At 39.0% G+C, this 26453-nt stretch overlaps 1 protein-coding gene across 4 annotated transcripts in view; it reads right to left on the bottom strand.

The window, feature by feature from the left end:
- PRRG1 (proline rich and Gla domain 1) overlaps positions 1-26453 on the bottom strand; it is a 202835-nt gene that overhangs the window by 107515 nt on the left and 68867 nt on the right. Inside the window, exon 1 of one of the 4 annotated variants that reach the window (XM_058291955.2) lies at positions 3323-3717. The exons of 2 other annotated variants lie outside the window; for them this stretch is intronic. The gene's annotated coding sequence lies outside the window, so the exon portion shown is untranslated. Of the gene's footprint in view, positions 1-3196; positions 3718-26453 lie in introns of those variants that run through there. One more of the 4 variants, XM_058291958.1, reaches the window with a different exon arrangement.

The raw sequence follows: 26453 nt of genomic DNA, 5'->3' as shown, positions 1-26453 counted from the left end.
ATACGTGAAAATATTAAACCAGCTCTTGTCCTCAAAGAATTCACAATCTAATAAGGGAAAAGCAATGGTACATATAACTAATAAAAATATAGACTATGTATACACTAAAAATATATTTTTTAAAAACCATAGGCCTATGGAAAAAAAAACACTAGCTAATTCCAAATTGATGGTTTAGGAAAGGCTGTTAGAAGTAAGAGAATTTCAAATAGAGACTGACAATCTGATATGGAGATGGTCTATCTAGGTAATCTGATATGGAGATGGTCTATCTAGGTAGTTGGAATAAAGCCTGCGTACTTTCAAAGAGGATTAGAAATCAGGTATGGCTATAGTTTGTGGTGATACAGAGGGAGATGAAAGATATCAATATAAGTGGAGACCAAATGCAGAAGGCTTTGAATGCCTGGCTAAGTTATTTGGATTTTACTTTGTAAGCAGTGGGGAGCCATTGAAGGTTTTGAAGTATAAAAATAACATGACCAAATGATCAGTTCTTCAGGAAGATAAAGCAGATGGCCAAGAGAGGAGAGACCTAAGGACGGGGAAATAGTTAAGTGGTTACAGAAATGATTCAGGCAAGGTAATAAGGGTTGAAATTAACACAACCTCAGGAATATTTTGAAGAGGGGGGCGTGAGGAATGGTAAGGCTAAAGTAACTGAAAGAATGCTGGGAGGGAGGAAGGGAGAACGCTGGGAGGGAGGAAGTTAAGTGAGGGGAGAAAAATGGAGGTTACTAATGACCAGGATAGGGCCTCTGCTTTGCAGGCAAAGAAACCTAGATTAACCAAACAGCCAAACCTGATTTGTTTTAACTAAAATAACAACTATTCATTTATACAATGACTGATCATTTGCTCATGGTATCCTCTCCAATAGGTAAACCCATTCAGGAGAAAACTGGTAAGGGAGTGGGGAGTGATGACTGAATGGATCCAGTAAGAAGCAGGAGGAAGCTGATAATTCCTCTTATAAGCCAGAAGTGACTGGATGACCAGTAATGCTGCTGGAGTTTCAAAAAAAAAAAAAGCGCTAAAAGGCAGACTGGCATAAATGGCCAGACCAAACCTACCAGGGGCACAGTAACATGAAGTGGTCCATTAGCCAAAGTATCAAAACACTCTAAGATTTAGAAGGAGTACAATACAATCGATTGTCACAGCGTTCCTTAATTACATTAGCCTTCAAAGGATACCATCTGATCAGCTTGATGCATCTGTAGGACTTCCTAAATTCTGGCAGCACTCTGTGTCTATTTACAAATGGTTGACTTTTCACTAGTTTCAGTCTCAGGCCTTTTTTAAACCTTGGCCTTTTCCTGAACTCTATTTTTTCCCATTTCTGCAGAGCTTCTGTACCTCTTTTAGAATAATAAACTATGGGCTAATGCATGAGAACATATTTCCATACTTCTCATCCCTTCCATATTCCAGGATGATGATGTGCAAATATTAAATACAATTTCAGCATTGTGAAATTTTCTTTATTCTGTGAACTTTACACAATATGGATTACTATCTTTCTAAGAGCATTTGTTAACATCTAAGCACGTTTATTACCTGGGAATACAGTAAGTACATTTATTAGGCACTTGCCCCATGCCAGGCAGCCTTAGGTACAGAGGTAATGCCGAAGGCAGAGCTTCTAGTAGCGAGAGAGTAATAAGACTAGTGGTTTCGATTTAACAGAAAAGGGGGTGATTAATTCATTCTGAGGGAACTGACAAAGTTTTCCAAGAAGTGAATTGGGCTGAATTTTGAAGGATGACTAGTCATTCATCAGCTACTGGAAAAGGGAAGAGCCTGCCCATATATCCCCCATCCCTCCTACCCAACTTGGTAATGTTAGTGGCATATAACTTAAAATAGCAGGAAAATAAAGAAAAGACAGAATAAAATTATAATAATTCAAGAAGTAATCCTGCCTGCTTCATGAAAAATTATCTTCAAACACACTTCAGATCTAAAAGTAAATGTTTATAAAACAGGATTCACAATCAAGGGAAAGGGGTGGAGGAGGAGGAAGTTTGTCTTGTTTTGTTATATTAAGTTAAAACAAATGAGTAAAAATATCAACGTCTATTCTTGGGAACCCATATACTATTTTTCATCAAATATCCTAAACTTGAAAATGAAAGTCTATGAAACTTTATCCAATATTACAGTATTTGCCCTAGTGTTTTGTAATCCTAGTATTACTTAAGAGTTCTAAAGTGAGCCTGCCCAAGATCCTGGCAGGTCTCTCCCCATCCCCATACCAAATAATCTACTCGTGAATGAAACCATCAACAGCACCCTAATCAACTTTTCACTAACTCTGACTTGTGCACCTTTACGTCCTTCCAAATTTGGCTGTTTAGTATGACTATCACAAAACAGTGGTTTAGCTCTCAATTTTGACACTCCACCTCACCCTTTCATTAAATTATTTCTTCTCACATTCCATTAGTTTAGCTTTTCTCTTGAAGGGACGGTAAAAAACACATCAACAGCACAATTACAAAACCAATCTCTGCAGCCAGAGTCCGACCACACACACTAATTCCCAGTCAGATCCCTCTCGGGGCTCTTCCTACCAAAATCAGCAGACCAGGAAGAGGGGGAAAGACTGAGGCAGGAAGGTTGTTCCCTCCTTCCTCTCCCCAACCCCCCACGCCAACCCCCTTCCTCCCCGGTCCCCCAGGGCCGCACCGCGACCTCGCACAGTCCCCTCCACCGTCCCGCCCCCACGGCCGCTGTCACTCGCAACTGCCTAGAAAACAGTCACAGCCTTTGTTAAAAAGTCCGAGAGCACAATGAACCAGAAGACGGACACATTCCCGGGGGCGGGGTGAAGGAAAGTGACACGTACGCCACGCCTTCCGTGGCAGGAGCCCGGAGCGACAGCCCATCGCCCCCAAATCCTCTGCCCCGCTACGGGGAACGTTCCCAGCAACTCTGCACCCCAAGAGACAGCGCCGGGGGGAAGAGGAGGGGGTCAGGGACAGCGCTCGGGGGCGCCAAACCAGAATAACGAACTTGAGGCTGGGACACCCTCCAGCGCCCTTGGCGAGCCTCTCGATTCTGCCGAGCCCGAGTGCGGACAGTCAGTCTCCGGAACCCCTTCCTTCCATTTTTCTCCTCCTACACTCCCTCACCCAATCCCGCCACCACGCACACTGCTCCCAGGCCGGACCCTCTCAGCCAGCGCCGTCACCTCTGGCTTCTCCTCCCGAGATCGAAGGCTTCCCAGCCACTCTCCCCCACGCAGGCTGCTCCCTCCCAGAGCGCTCGCCCCGACTGTGCTCCCAGGCTTGGCTCCCCGCGCGGCTGCCTCACTCACCGCGCGCCACGCTCCGCTACTCTGAGATCCGCGAGTCGCCCGCCGCGCTTGCGCGCTCCCACGGCCACCGAGCAAAACTAGAGCCTGAACTGGAGGCGAAGGGCGGCGGGAAGCGGCAGGGGCAGGGCCGGGGCGGGGTTAGGAGAAAAGAGGCGGGGACAGACGGGGTGGGAAGCGAGGGGCGGGGCCAGGTGGAGTGAGAATTCGAGGGGCGGACCCTCCGCCGCCTCCAGGAAGTCCGAGCGCTCTGTGTAATCCGTGGGAGAGCTTCACTTCAGGGGTCTGGTTTTAAGACTGGCAGAGACGCTGTCGAGGCCACTGGGTGCACCCGCTTACTCACTCTCGGGAAAGCCCGACTTGGTGCTAGGCCAAGCGGCCCGCCACGTCTCTTCGTCAAGTCACGCGGTTTCCCCTCCAGCTTTTCCCTCCTTTTGTGCCCGTCTCCCCACACATTATTCCTTCCCCGTCATTTCTCCTCCTAGCGCGCAGTCCTCATCCTTCCCGAGGTGAGGAGCATGGATGTTTCTCACCCACAGACAGCCTAGCCAAGGCAACCTAGCCAACATGCCTCCTAGCTGTGTTTAAGCCCAGATCGTGGTTGGTGACTATCCAACTATTGCCCTCTGTTACACTCGGGAAATTGCTCTTTCTTTGAGGACAAACTCTCTTGCCTATGATTCTGGACAATTTTTAGTGCCAACAATCTGCTATCCTTAAAAAGAATTTCGAACAAACCTACCCAAACATCTTAGGAAGAAAAACTAGGATTATCAACTAAGATGGCCCTCTTTGACTATTTTTTTAGGTAGTCAACTTAGAATTTGAGCCTTCTAAAACTCCTTCTGAGAAACAATATTGGCCTGAGTTGTTAGATAGACTTTTCCCTAATGTTTGGATGTTTTCTGGCATTTGGCATTTTAAGCCCGACTTATTATTCCTTGCTTACTTTTAAATTCTATGCTTTCCTATTTAGAATCTAGTCAGCTGTGGTATCCCACATGCCTTCAGATCATCCAGTAAAACAACACACCTGAGTGAATCCAGAGAAAATTGGGCAATGGATCAGAAGTGATTCATCCAAACTACTTCCTCTTTCTTCATTTTACTATAGTTATCATGGACTGGAGAAACATTTGGTTTCTTGAGAATAAAAGTCCTGCCAGAGAATAAAAGTCCTGCCAGAGGGTCACTCCAAAGTCCTTCCAGCCAAGTATTTTGACTGTAAGGGAAGCATTTTGTGGGAGAGCCTAGTGATTGCCTTTGGAGATCTAAAGATCCTCAAATTCTTTCAATGAACCTTTGTGGTTCTTCCATTTCTGTATGTTTCAAACCTGACTCTTTCTTGAACTCATTTTTATTTTGCTTTTGTCAGGTAAGAATAGGGAGATAGTAGGGAGGATATATTGTCAAAGGGTATGTTGGTGAACATAGATACACACGTTGTAGGATGAACACATCTGTAAGTGCCTGGACGCAGGGCCTCATCCTATTCATTTCCTGGTAAAATATTTCCCATATAGAGCTTTAAAAAAAACGACACTAGCTTACTTAGTAAAGGTAATTTTTGCATCCTCAATAGATGCATGTATGCTTTAGTTTTTCATTTGATTACTGTATTTTCTTCTTTCGTGTCTGAATTTGTCAGAATATTTTAGTTGAAGTGACAAAAATTAAAACTGACATAGCTCAGAAAAAAAGAGAAAGTTTTTGTGTAACCCTGGCTGAGAAAGAGCAGGTATATGATTGGCCTTAGGGATGAATGGAACCAGCAACTGGAATGCCTTAAATTACAGCAAATGTTCTCAACCCTACCTTTCTCTGACAGTTATTCTCTCAAAGCTTCAGAAAGGCATGCTGTGGTTCACTGGACTCTCCCATGACAAAGAACAAAATGATGAAGATGGGCAAGCCCCATCCCCAAAAAACAGAGAGTATCTACAACTACAAGTAAAATATTTCCTTCCATCTTCCCCATAAGATCTAAGCCCCCTCTCAATCTGAAGCAGAGCAGGCATTGCCATTCCGAAATCCTCAAGGTTAAGGAATGAACACACATGGGGGTGGGGGAAATGCAACCATGGACCAAAGTAAACTTATTATTGCTGTAGTAATGGCTGAACTTGTAACATTGATATAAAGATTGAGATTACTAGAGGTTCTGAGGGGAGGGAGAGGGAATATAGGTGGAACATGGGGCATTTTTGGGGACCTTGGAATTGTTCTGCATGATATTGCAATGACGGACACAGGCCATTATACATTTTGTCAAAACCTATAAAACTGTACAGTGCAAAGTGTAAACCATAAGGTAAACTATAGACCTTGATTAGTAGCAATGCTTCAATATTTTTTCATCAATTGTAACAAATATACCACACTATTGTAAGATGTTATTAATAGGGGAAAATGTGGGAGGGGAAGGAGGTGGGCTATATGGGAATCCTGTATACTTCCGATGTAACTTCATGTGATCTAAAACCTCTTTAAAAATGGTATTTATTATATGGAAACAAAGAAAGGCATGCTCTTCAGACTTGGAATAATGACCTCCGACAGATTGTTTAAGACTTACCAAGTTACACTACTAGACAGAAGCATGCCATGCAGAAGTCTCTTTCTCCTCAGTTCCAATTATAAAACACCAAATAAAAAGTCAGATTGGGTGAGATTGAGTAGTATACTCATTCCTGGAGAGAAAGTACATTTGTTATATAAGAATGGTACCCCCAATTTTTAAAGCCATATCATTGGAGAAAATGAAGAGAAAATTTCTGAAGGAAAATAAGGAGGCAAGGGAGATGCTGTTTCCTAAAGAAGGGAAAGGTGCTGGACAGAAAAATAAAAGATGTTCACCTAAGAATATCTGTGTTTAAGGAATACAGTCCAGGAATTATTTTTGACTTCTTCCTCTTACAATATCAAATAATCAATTACTAACAGGTCTTCTTAACAATGACTTGTATTGGTTTGTCTATGGATGCTATAACAACAACCTACCACAAATACTGGCTTAAAACAACAGAAATTTCTGACCTCTTACAATTCCGAATTCCTAAATGGGTCCCACTAGACTAAAATCAAGGTATGTAGAGGGCTGAGTTCCTTTCTGGAGGATCTAAGGGAGAATCTGTTTACATACCTTTTCAGCTTCTAGAGGCTGCCCTCATTCCTTGACTCATGGCCCCCTTCCATATTTGAAAATCTAGCAATGGCATCACTGACACACTGGCAATCCTTCCTTATGATAGGCCTAGCTAGTTAATCTAGAATAATCTCCCTATTTTAAGACTAGATGATTGGTAACCTTAATTCCATCTACAACCTTAATTCCCCTTTGCCATGTAACATAATATTTTCTTAGATTATGAGATTTAGGACACAGACATTTGGGGGGTAGGGAGAACATTACTCTGCCTACCACAGTCATTATTTTCATAAAAACACCAGAGCCTCACTCAATGGTTTTCAAATTGGGGCACTTGTAAAAAAAATACTGTTACCTGATCCCACAGATATTATTTCATTGTCCTGGAGTCCATTCTTCTCTAAATGCACACACACACACACACACACACACACACACACACACCCCTCACAGAGTTCTTTAGATCAGGGTTGAGCTTCTTAACCAAGCTGAACAAGTCAGAGAACTTCCACGGGGATTTAATTTTTCTCCAGTTACTTTTTTACAATATGCTTTTTGTTTAAGAAATAAGGTAGCTTTCAGGATCAAACTGTCAGAGCTTGGTATTCCAGGCCTTCAGTATACTCCACCAGCTCCCAGTATTCCCATATTCTTCCATTCCTCCTTCCTTCATCTTAATAAATACTCAAAGGGCTGGAAGGGGCCTCACAGATCATTTTAGTCTAATCATTATCCAATATTCTAGTATCCCCAAGACACACCAGTCATGTTTTCTGTTTGACTGATGTCAAGCCAATATTTATGATTGCAAATCAAATCTCTCTCCTGATCTTCATATCTATAGTTACTATATATCTATATCTATCATCTATCACAGCTATTATACATAATTATAGTTAAGATCTATATATTCCCTCTCAATGTATAAGAAATGAAACTCATTTTTCCTCCAGAATCTGTCTTTCTCCTGCATTTTCTTTCCGAGTTAATGACACCAGCATGTACTAAACAACCCACATTAGAAATGGCAACATTGCCTATGACCTTTTCGTTTGTATCCTCAGTTACCTATTCATTCTACCACCTCCATGTCTCACATATTCCTTTTTCTTGCCTCACTTCAGATTCATCATTAATCACCTGACCTATAACATGGTCTCCCAACTACTTTCCCTGTCTTTAGTTTCTCCTAAATCCAATCCACCCTTCCCAATTTTGCCAGATATCTTTATAAACACAAGTACAATCAAGCTGCTCTATTGCTTAAAAAACATTTCATGATTATTATCCCCTTAAACATAAAATGCAAACTCCTTAAGCACAAACAAGTCCTCTAATTATCTGGCTCTGGCACACCTTGGCAAACTCATCCCCCTACCTCATCATATACACCCTAAGTTACTCTCTGTACCTACCTTTTTCTTACATAGTGCTAGGACTTTTTTATTCTCTCTGCCTGGCAGACTCCAACTTATTCATAGATAAAAGACACCTACTAACAACGCAAGGTTTTCCTGGTGCCCCTCCAAGCAGTGTAAATTAATTCTTCCTACCACCCTTGCTATTCGAGTACTTGTATCTTCCTTCTTCTTCAGCCTTTTGTCTTAATGTTTTTATGCCTGAATCTTCCTCTGGACTGAGAGAGCTCTTTGAGAGTAAAGACAACATAGCTCTAACATTAATCACAAAGCTTTACACATACTAGGTTAGAAGAACATGATTGTGGGCAAAAAAAAGGAACCAACGGTAGGAAGAAAGAGATTTCTTGTGTTCTGCTTGTGACTTGCCAATTCTTTTTTTTTTTTAATTATTTATTTTATTTTTTTTAGGATGTACCAGGGATTGAACCCAGGATCTTGTACATGGAAAGCAGGCACTCAAACCACTGAGCTACACCCAGTCCCCACCAATTCTTTTTTAAATTGCTTATGTCGCTGGTCATTTAATTTATCAGTTTCCCAGCTTTCAGTCCAATAGTTAATGGCCAACACCTATTTCAAAAATTGGTTTAAGCATGCATATCAAGAGGTTTAGAGGGATGCATACCTTCTTTGAGCCCCTACTCTGGAAAACCCTTCTCCTTAGGAATTTTCATCATTTACGTGTTTAATTTCTACTGATAATTTAATGTTAACCTCTTCTGATTTTACCATTTTGTTCCACATGTTTACATATTAACTCTCCAGTGGTAAGTAAACTGAGGAAAACAGGGTTTGAATTTTTGTCTTTTTTATATCTTGTCAAAAAGATCTTGGCAAACATACATGTACCAAGATAGGGCATGGGATGGGCCATAAAACCAGGGTCAAGAAATTTTAAAAGATTGAAATAATACTGGGTATGTTCTCTGACTACAATAAAATTAAATTTAAAAATAAGTACCAGCATACTCTCTAGAAAACCTCCATATATTTTTAAATTAAATAATGTAAAAATCAATTTTGTTTTATATATTAGCAATTAGAAAAGAAAATTTTAAAAATTTGATTTACAACATCAGAAACCATAAAATGATTAGAAATAAGTTTAACAAAGACACACAAGACATCTTTATTATAAACTACAAGATACTGCTGAGAAAAATTAAAGAAGACCTAAGTACATGGAAAATATACCATGTTCATGGTTGGAAAGATTCACTATTGTTAAGATGTAATTTCTCCCATCATCAATTTTTTGAGTCAGCACACTCCTAATTATAATCCCAGCAGGCTTAAAAAAAAAATAGGCAAACTGATTTAAAAAACATGCAGGAAAATAATTATATATGAAAATACAAAGGAAGAATCTAGATTACCTAATTCAATTTTGAAAAAGTAGAACAAACTTAGAGAACTTACAATAACTGACTTTAAGACCCATTATAACCAGACACAAAGTACTACAAATTGTCAATTTATTTATTTATTTATTTACTTTAAAGACTTTAAAATTATTTTATTATTTTTTTGGTGTAATCACATTTTTTTTCTTATTTTCTTTTAAATGTTACATTCAAAAAATATGAGGTCCCCATATACCCTCCACCCCACCTACCCCACCTACCCCACTTCTCCCACATCAACAACCTCTTCCATCATAGTGGCATACCCACTGCACCTGGTGAATACATTCTGGAGTACCTCTGCACCCCGTGGACAGTGGTCCACACTGTAGCCCACACTCTCCCCCAGTCCACCCAGTGGGCCATGACAGGACACACAACGTCCAGCATCCGTCCCTGCAGCACCACCTAGGGCAACTCCAAATCTTTTTTTTTTTTTTTAATATTTATTTATTATTATTATTTTTTTTTAATTACATTAAAAATATATATATGAGGTCCCATTCAACCCCACCGCCCCCGCCCCCCACTCCCCCCACAGCAACACTCTCTCCCATCATCGTGATACATCCATTGCACCTGGTAAGTTCATCTCTGAGCATCACTGCACCCCATAGTCAATGGTCCACATCATAGCCCAGACTCTCTCACGTTCCATCCAGTGGGCCCTGGGGGGATGAAAATGCCCCCACACCATATCTCTTCTTCCATCTCCCTACCATCAGCAGCCAGAAGACATTATTACTACAATTTCTTCCCTTACTAATCACAATAGTTCCCCAGCAGAACACCAGTAAGTCCACTCTAATCCATACTCTATTCCTCCATCTTGTGGACCTGGGATGGCTATGTCCAGCCCCCCTCTACATCAAGAGGGGGTTTAGATTCCACATGGATGATGGATACAATTCTCCTGCTTGCAGCTGTAGGCATTCTTGGCTCCCTGGTGTGGTGGTTGACCCTCTTCACCTCCCTGTCAGCTGGCCAAGGTAAGTCCAACAAACCAGAGGGTAGGAGCTGCAAGTCTGCTGAGGCCCAGGACCTGGCCATCACATGGACAGTTAAAAGATTCAGGTCTCCTGAGAATACACCAACCCAAACGCCAACCACAGGTCTGGTAAAAATAACAGAAGAGGCATTTGTAGAAAGGTCGTATCTGAGTCCAATTCCATCATACTCAGGAACACAAACTCCAAATAGGGCCAACTGACATGGCCCTGAACTCCAGAGCCATCTGCCATGACCATAGAACCTGTGGGTCTCTGCAGCCCTCAGGAGAACCAGCACCTGGGTTTCCATCTACCTTGGCTGTCTCTGGTACCCTGCTGAGGTGTGCATAAGCATCACCCCTCTGATGACCTCTGACTCTTTTTTGGAGACTCATAACCATATAAACTCACTTGTCCTTTCCATTTCCCCCTTTTATCCAAAGTCAAAAAGCAGTTTTTTAACACCTGATATTACATGTAGGCTTAGATATTCTGCCGGTCTGAGTTGACCTCTTTATTCAATTTATATATAATGTTAATATACATCAATTTATAAAGATGGAATTAGATTAGTGGTTATGTAGGGCTGGGTAAGGTTAGAGGAAATGACTGCTAAGGGGTGTAGAGTTTTTCTTTTTGGAGTAAGAAATTGTTCTATAATTTTTTGTGGTGATGAATGCACAACACTGTAATTATACTAAAAGTCATTGATGGTACACATTGGATAGATTGTATGGTATGTGAATATTTCTCAATAAAACTGCTTTAAAAAATAAAAAACCTATGATAAGACCATATTATTCAAGACAGTGTGGCATAAAGATAAACAAGTATATTAATAAAATGAACAGCCAGCCCAGAAATGCCCCTCCCACACTTTTATGGTCATTTAACTTTTGACAAAGAAGGCAAGGCAACCCATTGGGGGCAGGAAAGCCTTTTCCACTAATAGTGCTGGGACAACTGGGCATCCAAATTCAAAGACATGAACCTTGACTCCTACTTCACACCATAAACAGAAATTAATTTGAGATGGAACATAGGCAAAAGAGAAAATGGTAAAACTCTAAATATTTTACAGGAAGACATAGAAGAATGTCTCCGTGACTTGGGGATAGGCAAAAGTCTTAGAACAAAAAAGCAATAACCATAAAAGAAAAATAATAATAAATTAGACTTCATCAAAACTTAAAACTTACATTCATGAAAAGACATAATTTAAAAATTAAGGGAAGTGGACTTGGCCCAGTGGATAGGGCGTCTGTCTACCACATGGGAGGTCCACAGTTCAAACCCCAGGCCTCCTTGACCCGTGTGGAGTTGGCCCACGCGCAGTGCTGATGCACGCAAGGAGTGTCATGCCACGCAGGGGTGTCCCCATGTAGGGGAGCCCCATGCACAAGGAGTGCGCCCCGTAAGGAGAGCCGCCCAGCGCGAAAGAAAGTTCAGCCTACCCAGGAATGGTGCCACACACACGGAGAGCTGACACACAAGATGATGCAACAAAAAGAAACATAGATTCCCCTGCCACTGACAACAACAGAAGCGGACAAAGAAGAACATACAGCAAATGGACACAGAGAGCAGATAATGGGGGGGTGGGGGGGAAGGGGAGAGAAATATATTTTAAAAAATTAAATCTTAAAAAAAATTAATAGGCAATCCCCAGGCTGAGAGAAAAATTTGAAAAACATAATATCTGACAAAGGACTGGTTGTTTTACTCTTCATAGAAATTTAAAAATTTGAAATGAGGAAAAATTGAGTAATCCTCTATGGTAGATTGCATTGTGGACCCTCAGTTTGGGCATGTTCTTGATCTTGGTTCACATTCTGGTGGGTGTGGACCCACTGAAAATAGGATCTCTTCAAGATGTTTCTTCAGTTAAGCTGTTTTTGGAAATTGGAAGAAAGAAGATCTTTGTTATATAGTGGCAGAGAACTTGGTGAAATTGTGTTCTGATGTTGGATGGAAGACAAAATTGTTAGCAATGAACTTGGATATTTAGCTGAGGGAACTTCCAAGCTAAATGTAGATGGTGCAACCTGGTTTCTCCTCACAGCTTATAGTAAAATGCAAGAAAAAAGGGATAAATAAGCTGAGGGCTAAACTGTTAAGCTCAAAGAAACCAGAAAATTTGGAAAATTCTGAGCCTGTCTAGTATGCTCTGAGACTATAGCCAGGAGCAACTCTATCAAGGATACCTCAGGAAGTGGCTCCCCAGAGAAAAGGGTTCCATGTGAGGATTTAACTGAAAAACCCTTTTTTAAATAGGGTGAGACTGAATATAGATCCAGACAGTCATTTCAGTGCAAGTCAGGTCAGAAATGCAGTTATAGAGGAAGGATCTATAGAAGGTTCTGTCTAATGGTTTGGATGCCCTGGAACTACATGAGAAGTCAATAGATTTTTTTACAAAATTTGTATGAACAAAAGCAATGCCTGAAAGGGACAGAAAAGGACAGATTGAAGGACAACTGACTTCAAGGGCAGAACCATGGAAGTGGAGGTTTGGACCAAAGATATCTCCTTGGGCCAAGAGAGCAGGCCTACTCATGTGTGCGGAAAGAACAGGTCTGCCCCTGAGCTGAAGAAAGGTGGCAATCTGTGCTGGCACTTGGAGGGTGTGGGCATTGAGGGAATTTTTCATGGACAGTGCAGCCACTGACACAGTAAACAGAGCCTCAAACAAGAGTGCTCTTGAGGTCTCTTGGGCAACAGAGGCAAGGCACAGCATCATGAAATCAACACCCTTTTGGCAGGCCCTAGCTGGTAATATATGATAATCTATCTCCCCAATATAACATAGTTATACTCACTTATAATCCCCTAACCATGACTCTTCTACTCCTTTTATTTGAACCAATAATTTTCAAGGTACCTGTTACATATATTTCCCAGAGACTTAAATCTTTGGACTGTTCAAATGCTGGTTGAGCCCTGAATGCCAGGAGAGTAGTGGACAACTCCTATTGTCTAGTTCTTCAGGGTTGCCCTGGACAACCAACAAAATGATGATGATGGATAGGTCCCATCCCTCAAAATGTGAAGTATTTGCAGCTGTGAACAAGATAATTCCTTCTATCTGCTTCCCCTCTCAGCCTGGGGCTATCAGAACAGACATCATCCAGGGTCCCTCAGGATTAGGGAATGAACAATCATGTGTGTGTGCTGGGGTGGCACAGACCAAAGTAGATTAATTGTTACCGTGGACGTTATCTTTGTGTTGGTGGAAGAACTTGTAACATTGATATTTATGAGGTATTTATAAGATAGTGGTTGCCAAGGGTTCAGAAGGGAAAGGGGGAATGAATAGGTGGAACAGGGCATATTTGGGGTAGTGAGATTCTTCTGTATAATACTGCAATGACAGATGTATGACATTACACATTTGGCAAGGCCTATGGAACTGTACAGCACAAAGTGTAAAACTTAATGTAAACTACAGACTTTGCTTAGTAGCAATGGTTCAATAGTGCTTCATCAACTGTAAGAAATGTACCACACTAATCTGTCAATAATAGGGGTAATGTGTGTGGGTTGGGTAGGTGGTTTTATGGGAATTCCCTATACCTTCAGTATAATTTTTCTGTAAATGTGAATCTAAAACTTCTCTAAAAATAAAGTTAAAAAGTGAATTTGAAATTTCAGTATATCCATAAACCTCATTCTATATGTCCATATATCTATAATAATATATGTGGGAGAATATCCTCTGGTTTGCTGTTATGATGAATGATCAGAGTGTGGCTTTAAATTTCTAGTGCCCATGGCTTGTTTTAATTAAAACTTCCATTCTATTACAGAGTAATCCAAAAGCATACTTTATTGTCTTCCTGAATTCTGCAAAGAATAAAGATATGAATATAAGATGTTGCATTTTCAGCAAATGTTTTCTATCTTTCAATGATATAAAGGATATATTTTAAATAATCCTTCAATATATTCTAGAAAAGTGAGGTGATTATTCATTCATTACAACTGGGCAGTGTAGAACCTCCTGGAATATACTTGGCAATACAGATAGAGCCCCTGCCCCCAAAGAACCTGAATTTTAATAGAGAATGTTGTGTTTGCATTTAGCATGTGCTTGGCAATGATGAAAATATGATTTCAAAATTATGAATTTTAATTCAATGCAAAATGAATGAGATTTTGTGGTTAAGTTTCTCATTTTATTTTATTTTATTTTATTTAAAGATTTATTTCTCTCCCCTTCCCCCCCACCCTGGTTGTCTGTTCTCTGTGTCTATTTGCTGCATCTTCTTTGTCCGCTTCTGTTGTTGTCAGCGGCACGGGAATCTGTGTTTCTTTTTGCTGCATCACCTTGTTGTGTCATTTCTCCACGTGGGCGGCACCATTCTTAGGCAGGCTGCATTTTTTTTCGCGCTGGGTGGCTCTCCTTGCGGGGCACACTCCTTGCCCGTGGGGCTCCCCTACGCTGGGGACACCCCTGCGTGGCAGGGCACTCCTTGCGTGCATCAGCACTGCACATGGGCCAGCTCCACACGGGTCAAGGAAGCCCGGGGTTTGAACCGCGGACCTCCCATGTGGTAGACGGATGCCCTAACCACTGGGCCAAGTCCGCCGCCGTCTCAGCATTTTAAATGCCAACTTTATCCTCATATTTTGGGATGCAGCATTAAATATTTTATTTAGTTTCCTCTAAAAATAAATGAAATCAACTTTATTTTAATAAATCATTTAAAGTACTTTATTATAATTTGTTATGAAAAATGAGTATCTCAAGAACTTGGTAAAATATATACAGGATAGAAAAGCTTTAAATTACAAACACTGAAGTTATGTAAGGTATGAGAAAAGAAGACAAACTCTTATTCTAATGAAATATATTAAGCATATGTATATTATGGAAAACTCTCTTTGGCAACCATTAAGTTGTGCCACTCAGACCTTCCTTCAGGAAAAATAATGTTGTTCAGCTATAAGAAGTAGATATCGCTGGTAGCTTCCAACTACATCACCTTCAGTATGTGATTCAGCTTTTGAGCAGAGACCAAGCACACTTCCTGCACAGCCCACACCAGTGATTGAGCATGGTGAGGGTACTAGTGCCTGGCCATTTTGCCCAATGCAGGACTTCTTTAAGGAGCAATCTTTGCTCTGGACCTCCCCTCCCCCTGGGGCTGACTGATACTTTATCATATCTGCATCAAGGCTTGAGGTTTCCCCCCAAAAATTCTGCTTCTTCCCCACCTAACATTCACAGGTGTCAAATCAGCATTTTTGACTCAAGGCTTTCTCTGCCCAATCCTGCTTCCTCCACTGTTTACCTTTCACAGGTGTTTCTTCCTCATCATCCCCCCCTAAACCTTTTGTAATCTTGCCTCAGGGCCTAATTCCTGGCATACTCTCTAAGCCCTAACCTCACAGAATCTGGATTATCTTCTTGATGGCTAACCAGTTCTCAATTGTTGGGAGAAGGTAATAAATGTTAATATCTGTCCCCCCGTCTCCTTCCCGCCCAGTATTGGCAGCCGGCGCTGCCCCTCCTTCTCCCCCTCTCCGTCTTCCGCCTAGCCGTTATCTAGACAGCCCACACTTTCCCCTTCCCCTTCCTTGCTCCTAACCTCTTAGCCAGCTTACTGTCCAGTAACCGCCAACGCAAGCAACAGCACCCGCCGGCACCAATCAAGTCCCTTTACGTATCCCTAGACCCTATAAAACCATGTCCCCTTCAACAATAAAGTAGACTTGTGCCTAGACCTTGTCTCTGTGGTGTTCTTGCTTGCACCGCGCGTCCCCTGTGCCTGGGCAGAGAGAGCGGGGGCCCAGCGGCTTCGTGCTGAACCCCCCTCCTCTCCTTCGACCGCGAGGCAGCCCCCGTCCGGAGAGCCCGCCCGGCCGGCCGCGCCGACCCTCCCGGAGGCCCGCTGCTGCCCGCAAATATCATTAATACTGGAGTGAAAACTAAAATAATTACTATAAACATAAATTATGTCCCTGTATATTCTTTTATTCCCAAGGCTAATTATTTAATTTACAATTAGAATGGATAATACACAACAGGTATTCACAGAACCTGTATCTTCATATAAAAGAATAAGATCTGTGCATATGATTTGGCACCTGTGAAAGTAAAGTGGGGAGGATGGAGAGATTTGATTGAGTAGGGTGAGGTCACCAAGGGCTTTTCCTTAGGGTGACAACATTTCTCTAGAGGCTTAAAAATTGTAAATAATTTTAAAAAATAGCTCCCATGCAATTAACTAATGCCACCAACTTTCACACACTTTTTCCTTCCAATCTCTCTAGCATCTTCCCTAACAAATTAATAAATAAATTACAGCTAATATTTGTTGAGCATTTGTATGCCAGGCATGGCACAATGTTATTTACATGTTATTCCATGTAATCATCACTTGTCTCTATAAGACCTATTAAAACCTATTTTGCAAATAGTGAATACAAAGTGAGGAAAGGTTAAGCACTGTGCCCAAGGTCACATATGGTAAGGGCCAGAACTTAGATTAGAACCAAGTAAATCTCTGCTCGAACTCATCTCTGAGAGGATAAACATCTTCACCAGTCTCACTTTAATACATGGTTTCAGTGTAGGCCTTCTGACACCTTTATTTGGTGTACTTGCCTGTAAACCATGAATATCCTTTTTACTTCTAAGAGATATGATTCTTAATCTAAGACATTTAATTGCATCCTGAATTCCCTTAGTCAATCAACCAGACTTCAGCACAGAAAAACAAATAAAGGAGGCATTAATAATTCTTCACTTGCTCTCTACTGAGTCTGAATGTTGGCCATTCTATCTTCAGCTCAATATATCTTTAGTTTTATAACCATCTAAGTTGATGTTCCTAAATCTATTGATGCTGGGGAGAAGAGGGACCAAATCTCTTTCTTCTTTTTTTAGTAGGGTCATTGCAGGTATGCAGAAAATAATCATGAATAAAATACAGAGTTCCCATATACCACACTAATATTAAATTATATTAGTGTGGTACATTTGTTATAATTCATGAAGGAACATTTTAATAATTTTCCTACTAACTATCCATCATTTACAATAGGGTTCACTATTTATGTTGTACTGAGATAGTTTAATCACCAAAAGGTATGCCCTTCAAAAATTGCTAAAAGGAGTTCTTCATGTTGAAAGGAAAAGACAGGAGAGAGTGGCTTGGAACAGCGTGAAGAAGTGAAGATATTCAGTAAAGGTAACTAAACAGGCAAACATGAAACTCAATAGTACATATCCTCAATATATAACTCTACTCTTTGATTTCTACCAAGGTTAGAATACAATTGATAGGAAATAGTCATATTTCCTGATAATTGATGTGGAAATATGAAGATGTAATATGGGACAAAAACAATATAAAGAGGGGAAACAGAGGGATATGGGAGCAGAGAGCATGTATGCTACTGAAGCTAAACTGGGATATTTTCAAATTAGTAGCTCATAGATGTAGGTTATGTAATATAAACCCCAGGGTAACCAAAAAGAAAGTATTTTAAAAGCATACAGACACAAAAATGAGAAAGGCATCAGGTAGATACATCACAAAAGATCAACTATACAGAAAAGGATGTTGCAGTAAAGGAAAAGTGGGACAAAAAAGATATGATGTATAAAAAACAAAGGGCAAAATGGTTGATGTAAGTACTGCCTTTACAGTGATAACACTGAATACTGATGGATTAAAACCCCAATCAAAACACACAGACTGGAAGAATGGATAAAAAAGCACAATCCAACTACATGTTGTTTACAAGAGACTCACCTTAGACCCAAAGGCACAAATAGCTTGTAAGTGAAAGGATGGGAATAGATATTCCATGCAAATAGTAACCAAAAAAGAGTTGGGGTAGGTATAAAAATATCTGAAAAAAAAAAGATTTTAAGTCAAAAGCTGTTACAAGAGACAAAGAAGGGATCTATATATTAATAATAAAAGGGTCAATCTACCAAGAAGAAAGAACAATCATAAATATTTATGCATCTAACCATGGTGCCCCCAAATACATGAGACAAACACTGCCAAAACTCAAGGGAGAAATAGACACCTCTACAATAATAGTTGGAGACTTCAATACATCACTTTCATCAATAGACAGAATATCCAGACAGAAGATCAATAAGGAAACTTGAATAATATGATAAATGAACTAGACCTAATAGACATATACTGAATAGCAGGATACACATTCTTCTCAAATGCACATGGCTCATTCTCCAGAATAAAACACACGTTAAGTCACATAACAAGTCTCAATAAATTTGTAAAGGTTGAAATTATACAAAACATCTTCTCTGACCACAATGGAAGGAAGCTAGAAATCAATAACAGGCAGAGAATTGTAAAATCCACAAATATATGTAATTTGAACAACACACTCTTAATCAATGGATCAAAGAGGAAATCACGAATGGAACCAAGAACATATCTTAACACGAATGGAACCAAGAACATAACATATCAAAACTTACGGGATGCAGTGAAGCCAGTGCTGAGAGGGAAATTTATAGTCCTAAATGCTTACACTAAAAAAGAGCTAAAATCAAAGACCTAACTGAGCACACCTGGAAGAACTAGAAAAAGGGGCCACATCTCTTTTAATCCTTGAAAAGAAGCCTAAGAGTGTCCCACCTTAATAAATAATAGTAGATGATATTTGTTTCATCCTATTAGTCTTTCCTTTTAATCAACAGCTGTAAACTTTGGAGTATTTTCTCCAATCCTATCTGAAAATAGGGGAACATTTTGTTACCAAATAATTAGAAATTTCCCACATAAATCATCTGAGAAAAACCCAAATAAATTCTAATTGCTAAAACTTTGAAATTATTCTATTGGGAGCATCCTGGGCTTCCACCACTCTCTTCACTTCAGCCCTTTATTTACTAACCATAAGTAGGTATTATGATCCTGGAAAACAAAAAGAAAATGATGTTTATTTTGTCATGATTAATTTCCCTCATTTGTAGAAGATAGTCTCCTCTGGGTGACTCAGGACAGTACAATAGTATAGGTCTCAGGATAGTTTTAATGCCAACTACTTTAACGTGAATCTGTAGGGTAATGATAATAACAACAAAGATGCAACAACATTGGATTGCTTGAATGAAGATGCAAAGGGAATCCTCTGAAATGGGTTCTTAAGCTTTTTGGTTCCACGTACCCCTTTGCCAGTCAGGTCAAAACTACAGACCCCTTACTAAGTTATCCATACTATACTGTGTATTATTTAATAAATATATCATACTCACACCAACATACCCCCACAAGAATAATGCTTTTTGGAATTTCAATTCGATCTCATGGACCCCTTGTTAAGAACCCCTGTCCTAAAACTTCTATGGAAATCAGTTTCAGCTTGAAAGGACCTTAGCCCTTAGCATATAAGATTAGTAGGGCATAGAGGCAAAAGAGCAGAGCCAGGCTGGTACAACATGTCATAGCCCACAGGCAGACTGCTTTATTTTTTTAGACTCTTAATCTTAAAAAAATATTTAAAAAACACGAGAAGAAACGGTTGGGTAGAGTGATCCTTATATGTCATAAGACCTTTGAATTTTCAGAGGATTTATGCTTTTAACTAATGATTTACAGAAATTTAAACCAATTTATAGGAGAATCCCCCACTAGTAGCAATTGGAATTGGAATTGGTTTGTTATTTAGCAGAAATGGAAAATCCAAAAAAAAATGATGTAAAAAAATAAAATAAAATTTACATTTATTCATTTCTTTTGACATAAGGCCCAGGCCTGTTTTTTGAGTAGGGCTTCAGGTAGCTGTTCTTCAGTAAACCACATAAATAGCGGCAACAATAGTAATAATAATAATTATTGAACATTTACTCTGTGTTAGGCACTGTAAATCTTCTCAATATTTTTCTTGAGGCAGGAACTATTATTATCCCCACTTTACATTTGAGGTTAACAAACTTGCCTAAGATTACACAGCAAGATTCATATTGCTAATCAAGATCCTCAACTTAATCATATTTGCATACCTGGATGTCTTTGGGGCCATTATTCAGCCTACCATACTTGGCTTGATTAGAAACTAAACTAAAAAACATAAACTGAAAACAACCTCCTTTTCTATATAGTTGATTAGAAACTAAACTAAAAAACATAAACTGAAAACATAATAAGGTTGATGTTACAAAAAGGGTGGACCAGAATGCCTAAATGTGAGAAATTAAAAAGTAATCACTCTTCTGAAAGCATCTTAAGGTTTTGTGATGGAGATTTTTCAGATTTAATTTGCAAACTTGCAGCATATGTATCTCATTTCTTTTAAAAACAAAATCTACTTAAAACAAGGAAAAATCTTTCCTTACCACTTTCTTCCCCTCTTTCCCTACATTTCTCTTATTTTCTCCCTGCCTTCCTCACTTCTTTCTCTCAGTTTTGCTTCTCTTTAAATTACCTAATGATTCTATACAAATTCTTCAGATTTCCAGTCATTGCCAATTCAATTCTGAATAAGAAATAAAATTGAATCTGAATATGCATTCTTTTCTGTTTAATACTAAATGGAAGAGCAGTACATATTTGAAAAAAAAAAAGATACTAGTCTTACATATAAAAAGATACAATCAAAATAAATACAAGCATAATAATTTATTGTTCTTGCATACAGTGAGGAAATTACCAAATTACTCTTTCCCCAATTTGGGCCATAAAATTAGATTAATTAGTTTTACCTCATACCATTTATTTCAGTCAGGAAGAAAACTCTTAACACACTTTGGCTACTCTGAAGTCTCACAGGGCTCTTGTGCTTAATGTTATTAGCTTTTGGGTTGACATCATTCTTTGCCATATAGAGGCTGACGAGCTATCTCTATTCTCTTCTATAGAGGAACTAGCATTTAGGGATGTTTCTTAGAGTTCACCAATTCCTTTCCTTCCCTTTAAATTAAAAACAAAAACGAGACCTTTATATTTTTCTCCTTTTCATTCATTTAGTTGCTTTATGCTCTTCTAATTTCAATGTCTCAAATCTCCCACTCTCTCCATTTCTTCAAGCTGTCTCAGCTAACTAGCTATTCATGATTTTTGTAATGGATTTGCTCTCTATCACATTTACAAATATCTTTAAGTTTTCAGTGCAAAAGTTTTCTAAATTGTAAAGAGTGATGGAATGATGGACCTGAGTGATTTCTGCTTTACCACCTACTTTTTAAGATTTTAAAAATATACATTATATTGTATAATTTTCTAGAGTAGAAAAGACTAATGTACTATATTTAAAATTAAATATTTTTTCTAAGCATTATCTATTATAGAAGAAATGCTGTTTTTTTTTCAGAAAATAGTTTTTGCCTATTTCTGCAAAAAAAGATTGTTTAGTACAGACGTTTCTCTACATTCCTGTTTCTTTCAATTCCTCTCTTCTCTTCCCCTGTATACATATTGATGAAAGAAGTTAAAATAAATAAAACTAAGTATGTTAAACCTTTACTTAGTAAAATCGAAGAGTTTAAAATCAGATAGCTACAATAAAACACAGAAATCCACCAAATAAAACTCTAGGAAAGATCAGCTAAAATATTCTAAGTGAAAAAAATGTTAGAACCCAACTATAACAAGAAAATAAGGAATACATAGTAAGCCCAAAATCTAATACAGGAAATACTTTTTAAGGAAGAATTAGTAATAAGTGGAGAACCTTTGAATGCTTTGGGGTTCCTGAATGGAGTACATGTAGGCCTCTCCCACATGCTGCAACAGAAAGCCCCAAAGGAGAAAGCTCAAAGCTCAGGCCTCCAACTTCCCTGGGGACAGAGGGCAATCAATATGACAGCAGTTTCAGCTGTACCAACCCTCACTAGCAGGTCCTCCAAATAAGTTATAGATGACTTTTTACTTTTTGCATACAAAAAGCACAGATACTATGTATTATAACTTATTGTACAACCACCACTCATTCTATATTGCTGCTGTTTAGTCAAGCAGGTTGCAAAAGAAACTACTGAGAACAAGAAGCAGAAATGACATCTTTCAAAATGCTAGGAACTCCAAAGATGGAGTACAAAGACATTACTCTCCATTGTAAGTGGATTCCTTTGCTCCATACTTTATACATCTACTCTATAAATATTTTTTCCTGCGATAGTTTTGGTCCTATCAATACTCTTGGTCATATTATGCAAGAAGCAGCAACTGTATAAAGGAAGTAATATGCCTCAGGTATCATAAAGAGAAATGTAGAGTAAAATTAGGTCTTTTTTTTCTGTCAGCCTTGGTTAAAAGGAGAATGTGGCACGTACACAATGCTCTGTGTTCACCAGACCATTTCCTTTTCCTGGACACACAGAAAAATAACATTCTCCCTTGCAGATGGATTGGGACCATTTGACTGAGTTCTGGCCAATGGGACACAGAGTGGCATGCCATTTTCAGGCCTATTTAAAGCCAGTGTCTAACTCTTTGACTCTCTTTCCCTGTAGCAGAAATTATGCAAGACACTCATTTCCACTTTGTAGGAAAAAAAGTAAGGTTAACATAAAGTAATAGGAGTGAAAAGAGGAAAGACAGGAGGGCAGATGCTAAACATACATAAATGTCAAAGGAATCTCAGAGGGAAGGAAAAGAGTTTGGAGTCATACTCTCAATATCATTCAGATTAAATCTCTTTCTTGAATTACTACTTATTTTCCAGAATAACTATGAAACTATGTGAAATGTGTTAGATATAGTTATAGCACTTCATTTTACACATTTAAAATAATCAGGTTGCTTTAAAGGATGACAAAAATTACAGTGATGCATAGAAGATATACATAAGTTTATTGTTTTCCAATGTTTTACGTATATCACAGTAGCTTTTCATGACACATTTATTTGGAAATTTGTATTTTCATTCAATGCCATAGTAGGCATCTTCTCTTTTAATGTGATGCTTTCTATGGAGATTCTGCTTTGTTTTTTCCACTTTTGTTTTCAGTCCAATTTCAAAGCATATGGTATGAATATATTTCCTTCCTTGGTTCACAAATATTCAATAGTTCTCCAGTAGCTTAAAAAAAAGAAAGAGCAGACAGAGCACCAACTGTTATAGTGAAGACAATTTTATTGTGAGACTATGGCAATTTTAAAAGATGACTTTCATTAATAACATAATCCCTCTCTATCCCTGTCCATTTCCTCCCTTTGCTAATATTTTTGGAAGTCCACAGGAGATCTGTACAGGGTTTCTTAGATTTTTTTCTCACAATTCTCAGAACAAAGAATAATTGTGTTCCAAGGATAAAGGAACAATGACACTTCTGCTTATTTTTCTTTAAAAGTGGACTATTGTTTTTGCTGTGTGCATTCACTGCCTTCCTGATTCCCTTCCAGGGTTTCTTTCTGTGTAAAATGTTTGTTGCAAGCCGATCTGTTGAAATCACAGATTGTAAATATATTTGGAGTTTTATTTATCTCATCATGGGGTCAAATGCCAAGTCTTTCCACAACTTTCTGATGAAACACATTAACTCAGTACTGAATTTTTTTTCTTAAAAACTGTGGAAGGAAAATTGCTATGGAAAATGGCAGAGATCACTGGAAGGACACCCGGGAATCAGCAGGAAATTGTACATGAGGCTAAGATTAATTACAGTGCTGTAGTAAGGATACACAGCTTGGATCATAAGGGAAAAAGACAGTAGCAGAGTCTGGAAGAATTGAAGTGCAGTTTTCCTTATGTCCTCTTCATCCTATGAGTGATTATACAGAGCACACACATCCCCCAGCAAGGACAATGTAGCAACGTATGTGATATTTCTGCCAAGGGAAGCCCATTAGTGACTCAGTACCCAAGGGGGCTAGTCAGTGGGTACCCTCTACCACCACAAAATTCCAGACTCACAGAAGGAAAGCAGGTGTTCAGAAAAAACCACCTTGTTTTCGCAAACAGTTTAGGCCCAGTGGGCCATTCTTATCAGTTAGGGAATGGTGGGAAGATGCCTGAAATCCAAGTTCCCACCTGCCAGTCAAAGGGCAACTTCACAAGCAGGCCTTTCTAAGAATAGCAGTTCAGGCCTGCTACGTTTTCTGTACAGTGGCTAACCAAAGTAGCCTTTGCAAATAGAAAATTTGTGAATACCAGCAATTTATCTAAAAATAAATATCCCTTTTTACTGTAGGCTACCTACCTCAACAGTTATTAGGGTAACAATTTATTTTCTGGTTACAAATATAGATTTTCCAATGTAATTTATCAGCTTTTCTTTATGAAGGGAAAGTAAACTAGAAAGCCACAATCAAAAGCAATTGATCTTACATTCCTCTGTCAACAATCTCATTAACCAGCCTGTCAAGGTATTCAATTAACAGGATGTTGTAATTAATCTGAGTTAAAATGTAATTCCACTCTAATCTTATTGAGATTGATATGAAATTTTGGCTACTCTAAATGTCTTGGCATGCCTGGAGGTTCACCCTTTAAGAGGTGATTTGGAGCTATTGCACATTTTTTGCTGCTCATCTCTACATTCAGTAAAGACTTTGACATGCATATCAATTTAACTCAATTCTTTTTTATAGTTATTTCTCCTTTAGCATTGAGAACTCAGCTACTTATCTTTAAGCACAACTGTTTTTCATTCTTTTAACTTACAAAAGTCTGATAATTACTACTTACATACTTTAAATACAGATATCACTGTTTTGAACTCATTTTACTAATGGGTAGATGATAAATGACCCTTTGGGGCAAGTTATACTTACTCTTTTTTTCATTGAGATGTACTTTGGCCATAAGCTAACATATTTTGTTTTATTATTTATTTAGGGATTCCATGTGGATAAGTTCAGCTGAATAATAAAAATCTTCCTATTTTGCTCTGTGGGGCTTGGTCAGAGACAGAGCACAGAGTGGGATTTAAGAGCACTGGTTCTGATACCAGGGAAACCAGAATTTGAGTATCCTTTCTGCCACTTACTGTGTGACCCTATGTCCCTTAACTTTCTCCAAATATGAACAATGTGGTAAAATAATAATCCCTCCTCTGAGCATTGACGGGATTAAGTTAAATACAAAAGCACATAGCAGAGTTACTGTTTAGTAAATGGTAGATATAGTTGTTTTAATGATTATTAATATTTTTTCTATGACCATGATTAATTCAGAGTTAAAACTGGACCCGAATATTGGCTATTACAGGGTTTTTGTTTTTTTTTAAAGATTTTTTTTTTAAGATTTATTTATTTATTTAATTTCCCCCCCTCCCCTGGTTGTCTGTTCTTGGTGTCTATTTGCTGCGTCTTGTTTCTTTGTCCGCTTCTGTTGTCTTCAGCGGCATGGGAAGTGTGGGCGGTGCCATTCCTGGGCAGGCTGCACTTTCTTTCACGCTGGGCGGCTCTCCTCACGGGCGCACTCCTTGTGCGTGGAGCTCCCCCACGCGGGGGACACCCTTGCGTGGCACGGCACTCCTTGCGTGCATCAGCACTGCGAATGGGCCAGCTCCACACGGGTCAAGGAGGCCCGGGGTTTGAACCGCGGGCCTCCCATGTGGTAGACGGACGCCCTAACCACTGGGCCAAAGTCCGTTTCCCTATTACAGGGTATTTTGGAATAGGAACACTGCATTTTAACCATACCTGATATATGAAATTGCACTCATCCAAAGTATAAATTAGGTAGACTATACATTGCTTTAGTAAATTTGTCATTGGATATTTCACAAAGCAAACTTACTAAATGAATTAAAATATAATTCCATTAACAAAAAAGGTTTATAATGTCTATGAGTCAGAATTGGCTAGGACATACTGCAATAACAAACAATCTTCAAATCTCAGTCCTGTACAACAAAGGTATGTTATTATTTGTTTGCATTACATGATCATTGTGGAAATACTGTGGCTCTGCTCCATTTTTTTTTTATTTAGTAGGACCCAGGCTGAAGGAGCAGCCTATATTTGGTGGGCAAAAGAAGAGGCAGAAGAACCAAGCATTTACCTTTCCACAGGAATACTCTCTACCACATACAGTTTGTCAAAACCACATATAAAATCTAGTTAAGCAAATAATGAAGAAAGTAGCACTGATATTATTTATTGACCCCGAATATTTCAATACGTAACATTTTAAATTAATAGCATGAAACAGTTCAATAACTAAATCAATATGTAATCAAGCATACTAGAATGTTTACTCATGGGGGAAAGGCAATTTAAAGCTTTGACAAAG

Source organism: Dasypus novemcinctus, chromosome X, assembly GCF_030445035.2.
Source record: "Dasypus novemcinctus isolate mDasNov1 chromosome X, mDasNov1.1.hap2, whole genome shotgun sequence".
Classification (NCBI taxonomy): domain Eukaryota; kingdom Metazoa; phylum Chordata; class Mammalia; order Cingulata; family Dasypodidae; genus Dasypus; species Dasypus novemcinctus.
Note: the sequence above shows the minus strand (reverse complement) of the source record. Positions and strands in the feature narration are given on the sequence as shown.